The following is a 6000-nucleotide window of genomic DNA, read 5'->3' as shown; positions in this document are numbered from 1 at the left end:
TTCAGCGGAGGAGGACAAAGGGTCTAATTAGGAGGGGGAAAATAAAGTATGAGAGGAATCTAGCAGGAAACATAAAAATCAATTGCAAAAGCTTCTATAGCTATGTGAAGAGAAAAAGATTAGTGAAGACCAACGTAGGTCCTTTGCAGACAAATCAGGTGAATTTATAATGGGGAACAAAAAAATGGCAGACCAATTGAACAAGTACTTTGGATCTGTCTTCACTGAGGAAGACATAAATAACCTTCCAGAAATACTAGGGGTTCGAGGGTCGAGCGAAAAGAAGGAACTGAAGGAAATCCTTATTAGTCAGGAAATTGTGTTCGGGAAATTGATGGGATTGAAGGCCGATAAATCCCCAGTGCCTGATAGTCTGCATCCCAGAGTACTTAAGGAAGTGGCCCTAGAAATAGTGGAAGCATTGGTGATCATTTTCCAACATTCTATAAATTCTGGATCAGTTCCTATGGACTGGAGGGTAGCTAAGGTAACACCACTTTTTAAAAAAGGAGGGAGAGAGAAAACGGGGAATTATAGACCGGTTAGCCTGACATTGTTGGTGGGGAAAATGTTGGAATCAATTATTAAAGATGAAATAGCAGCGCATTTGGAAAGCAGTGACAGGATTGATCCAAGTCAGCATGGATTTATGAAAAGGAAATCATGTTTGACAAATCTTCTAGAATTTTGTGAGGATGTAACTAATAGAGTAGACAAGGGAGAACCAGTGGATGTGGTGTATTTAGACTTTCAAAAGGCTTTTGACAAGGTCCCACACAAGAGATTAGTATGCAAAATGAAAACACATGTTATTGGGGGTAATGTATTGGCGTGGATAGAGAACGGTTGGCAGACAGGAAGCAGAGTCGGAATAAACGGGTCCTTTTCAGAATGGCAGGCAGTGACCAGTGAGGTGCCACAGGGGTCAGTGCTGGGGCCCCAGCTATTTACAATATACATCAATGATTTAGATGAAGGAATTGAATGTAATATCTTCAAGTTTGCAGATGACACTAAGCTGGGTGGCGGTGTGAGCTGTGAGGAGGATGCTAAGAGGCTGCAGGGTGACTTGGACAGGTTAGGTAAGTGGGTAAATGCATGGCAGATGCAGTATAATATGGATAAATGTGAGGTTATCCACTTTAGTGGCAAAAACAGGAAGACAGAATATTATCTGAATGATGTCTGATTAGGAAAAGGGGAGGTGCAACGAGACCTGGGTGTCATGGTACATCAGTCATTGAAGTTTGGAATGCAGGCACAGCAGGCGGTGAAGACGGCAAATGGCATGTTGGCCTTCATAGCAAGAGGATTTGAGTATAGGAGCAGGGAGGTCTTACTGCAGTTGTACAGAGCCTTGATGAGGCCACACCTGGAATATTGTGTTCAGTTTTGGTTCCCTAATCTGAGGAAGGACGTTCTTGCTATTGAGGGAGTACAGCGAAGGTTCACCAGATTGATTCCCACGACGACAGGACTGACATATGAGGAGAAACTGGATCAACTGGGTTTGTATCCACTGGAGTTTAGAAGAATGAGAGGGGATCTCATAGAAACATATCAAATTCTGATGGGACTGGACAGATTAGAGGCTGGAAGAATGTTCCCGTTGTTGGGGAGTTCCAGAACCAGGGGTCACAGTCTAAGAATAAGGGGTAAGCCATTTAGGACCGAGATGAGGAGAAACTTCTTCACTCAGAGAGTGGTTAACCTGTGGAATTCTCTACCGCAGATAGTTGTTGAGGCCAGTTCGTTAGATATATTCAAAAGGGAGTTAGATATGGCCCTTATGGCCAAAGGGATCAAGAGATATGGAGAGAAAGCAGGAAAGGGGTACTGAGGTTGAATGATCAGCCATGATCTTATTGAATGGTGGTGCAGGCTCGAAGGGCCGAATGGCCTGCTCCTGCACCTAATTTCTATGTTTCTATGTTTCTGTTTCTATATGCACCATGACAACTGGCTGTTCACCCTCTCTCTCCAGAATGCCCTGCAGCTGCTCCGAGACATCCTTGACCCTTGCACCAGGGAGGCAACATGTCCTCCTGGAGTCTCGTTTGCGGCCGCAGAAACGCCTATCTATTCCCCATACAATAGAATCCCCTACCACTATAGCTCTACCATTCTTTTTCCTGCCCTCCAGCGCAGCAGAGCCACCCATGATGCCATGAACTTGGCTGCTGCGGTCTTCCCCTGATGAACCATGTCCCCTAACAGTACCCAAGGTTATATATCTGTTTTGGAAGGAGAGGACCACAGGGGTCCCCTGCACTACCTTCCTTCCACTGCTCATCCTGATGGTCACCCATTCCCTATCTGCCTGTGTAACCTTTACCTGCAGTGTGACCAACTCACTAAACGTGCTATTCACGACATCCTCAGCATCGCGGATGCTTCAGTGTGATTCTATGTGCAGCTCCAGTGCCGCAATGCGGTCTGTCAGGAGCTGCAGCTGGATACACTTCTCGCACACATAGTAGTCAGGAAAGCATCCATGATTTCGCACATAGCACAGGAGTAGCATGACACGGGTCTGGGCTCTCCTGCCTTAACTTATCCCCTTAAATTACTTAATTTGGCAGCAATGACAAGGTTTCTCACTGCTAAGAAAAAGAAAAAAGATAAAGAAAAAGAAAACTACTCACCAATCAACCAGCCAATCACTTGCCCTCTTGGCTGTGATGTCACACTTTAATTACTTTTGACTTCTTTCTTACTTTTGACGCCGCTGCCGCCGCTTCCCTCATAGGGCCGCCCATTCCCGCTGCTGCTCCTGAGTAGCTCGGTCTGGGCCCCGAGCCTCGGGCTTTATTGAAGCGCTCCGCTGCCGCCGCTTCCCTCACAGGGCCGCCCATTCCCGCTGCTGCTCCTGAGTAGCTCGGTCTGGGCCCGAGCCTCGGGCTTTATTGAAGCGCTCCGCTGCCGCCGCTTCTCTCACAGTCCGCCCGCTCCCGCTGCTGCTCCCGACTAGCTCGGTCTGGGCCCCGAGCCTTATTGAAGCGCTCCGCTGCCGCCGCTTCCCTCACAGGGCCGCCCGTTCCCGCTGCTGCTCCTGAGTAGCTCGGTCTGGGCCCCGAGTCTCGGGCTTTATTGAAGCGCTCCGCTGCCGCCGCTTCTCTCACAGTCCGCCCGCTCCCGCTGCTGCTCCCGACTAGCTCGGTCTGGGCCCCGAGCCTTATTGAAGCGCTCCGCTGCCGCCGCTTCCCTCACAGGGCCGCCCGTTCCCGCTGCTGCTCCTGAGTAGCTCGGTCTGGGCCCCGAGCCTCGGGCTTTATTGAAGCGCTCCGCTGCCGCCGCTTCCCTCACAGGGCCGCCCATTCCCGCTGCTGCTCCTGAGTAGCTCGGTCTGGGCCCCGAGCCTCGGGCTTTATTGAAGCGCTCCGCTGCCGCCGCTTCTCTCACAGTCCGCCCGTTCCCGCTGCTGCTCCTGAGTAGCTCGGTCTGGGCCCCGAGCCTCGGGCTTTATTGAAGCGCTCCGCTACCGCTGCTTCCCTCACCTGTCAGTGCAATTACCAGCTTAGCTGAGGTGGCATCTGACAGAGAATTGTGTGAGATGTAAGTGGGATTCAATGCTGGAAGTGGAGGCATGAGTCCAGTGCATCACCGCTCACCCGAAATGAGTGCGGCAACGTACAGCATCCGCACACTGCAACTATTAATAGTTCCCTTCCGTAAGGCTTTATTATTTATGTAATTCTGAAAGCCGCAACAATGTTGTGCGATAACCCCAATAATGAAGCCGGCTCATGACATGTGGTGCTCACACGTGAACCTCAATGTAAACTTGCGGGATCCACTCAGGTCAGTAAAAAAATTATAGTGAATCCTATAATAAAGGCAGAAAGTGCTGAAAACACTCAGCAGGTCAGGCAGCATCTGTGGAGAAAGCAACAGAGTTAGTGATGACCTAGCTGTTAGCGAGGAGCAGCTTTTAAGCAAATACAGAGCCAGGGAAAAGGCGGGGGGGGCGCAAGGAAAGAACACAAGGGAACGGCCTGTGATCGGGTGGAACTTTAGCTGCCTGACCTGCTGAGTGTTTCCAGCATTTTTATTACTTTTATTTCAGATATTCTGCATCCACAGTATTTAGCTTTTGTTTTAACAAATCCAATAGGTTTGCTTTGGGTTTGCTGCCTGCAGTGTGAGACTGCTGTGCCAGAAACCAATGACATTAACATATCACTTCACCCAATATAAAGGGAGCTGAAGAGGAAACTGATCATTTACAATGTGTTCTTTTATAGCCTCTGGGAATTTCAACAAACACAATATCAAACAAAGACAGGTGTTATTGTCTAAAGTCAAATACATGAGGTGGTTAGCAATCATAATATACTATTTATTATATACTAATTATTATGTACTAAATTTGGCACATATTTCATTGAAAATTAATTATAAGTATCTGCAGTACCAGTTATTCCTGTAGGTGGTGCTGTGATGGGCCTTTCTGATGTTAAGCGTGTCACAGTAGTTGCTATTTTATAGGGAGAGCATATCAAATTGCTCAAAATGCTTCCTGAAATGTTTTCACTAAAATTTTAATCATAGTAACTGAAATTTCTAATATCCAAAATAAGTATTAAAATAAAATAAAAGCCCCATGTAATGTAAGCACCTATGAGTATGCTAACAGGTTTGTAGAGCTGTTGTACAATAAAATAGTTGTAGAGCTGTTGTATTGTGAGTGGCTTAGCCAGTCACGTGATGTTAACAAGACCCAATAAAACCCCAGTCAGTCGGGTCTAGTTCATCCACGATGAGGTATATAATTATGAGCCTAGTGGATGAACTGGTAATGTATAGTGTGATTATGTTGACTATATCCTGGAGTTCAGCCTCTGTATGTGCGCAGACGCAGGCGTCGTCCGTGTACTGTAGCTCGCGACAGAGGTTGGGGTGGTCTTCGACCTGGCCTGGAGACAGTGAAGGTTGAACAGGTTTCCACTGATTCTGTAGTTTAGTTCCACTCCAGCGGGGAGCTTGTTGACTGTGAGGTGGAGGAAGATTGAAAAGAGGGTTGGGGCGATGACGCAACCCTGTTTGACCCCAGTCTGGACTGGATTGGGTCTGTGATGGATCCGTTGGTAAGGATCCTTATTAAACCTTTGTTAATGAATCAACTAGTTCTTAATAGCAACATGTTATTATGAATTCTTAAACAAAGAACCCATGAAGCAAATACATTACAACCTAGGATGTGGAAACCCTAACAAGGACTCCTTGCCCTGTCACCTCCCCTTACATCAATGGCCATGAAAGAGATAGCAGAGGCTCCGCCCCCATAATGCCATTCACGCAACATCAGCACTAGGATGTCTCGACCTAGCTTCCAGCCATTCTGGTGAACTCCTGTTTAAATTACAGTTAGAGTACATCGGATCGGCCATGGATTTTGAGAAACAATCAAAAACATTTTGCTGTCTTTGGATAAACCTCTTACAAATTTATTTTTAAATTCTTTCGCTATAGATGTGCACTCTCCACTGCCCATCCACCCACGCCACACTGCCATGTCGCAGAACAGTATAATAACATCATGGGAGATTCATTAGTAATGCATTAAAAATGATATCTTAGTGCATGTCGAGATCACACTCTGATTGTAGAATTACAGCATTTAGAAGAGAGCAAGAGAGTCACTCAGCCCATGAAGCTATGTCACAATCCAGACATCGCATTGCTGTTGATGCAAAACAGTCTTGAACTGCTGAGTGCTTCTCCACTGCAACCTAAAACTAACAGGCACATTCCAATTGGAAAGGTTCCCAGACAAAACAGTTACACTCTGAGTGGCCTCAAACTATATTTACTGATGCTCTGGCCTGAAGGGGCAAGTCATCTGAAGTACAACTCCCTCTTAGCAGCAGAATAATGCATGGGAAAATACCACCATCATGAAAAAATATCACTGATTTAACGTGAGAAACATCACATTGTAGCCTTTTAGATTTTCAACTGACAAAGGCTTAAATAATACATCAAAATGTTCTGAGACTG

Source organism: Pristiophorus japonicus, chromosome 7 (genome assembly GCF_044704955.1).
Source record: "Pristiophorus japonicus isolate sPriJap1 chromosome 7, sPriJap1.hap1, whole genome shotgun sequence".
NCBI lineage: Eukaryota > Metazoa > Chordata > Chondrichthyes > Pristiophoridae > Pristiophorus > Pristiophorus japonicus.
This window is presented reverse-complemented; position numbering follows the sequence as displayed.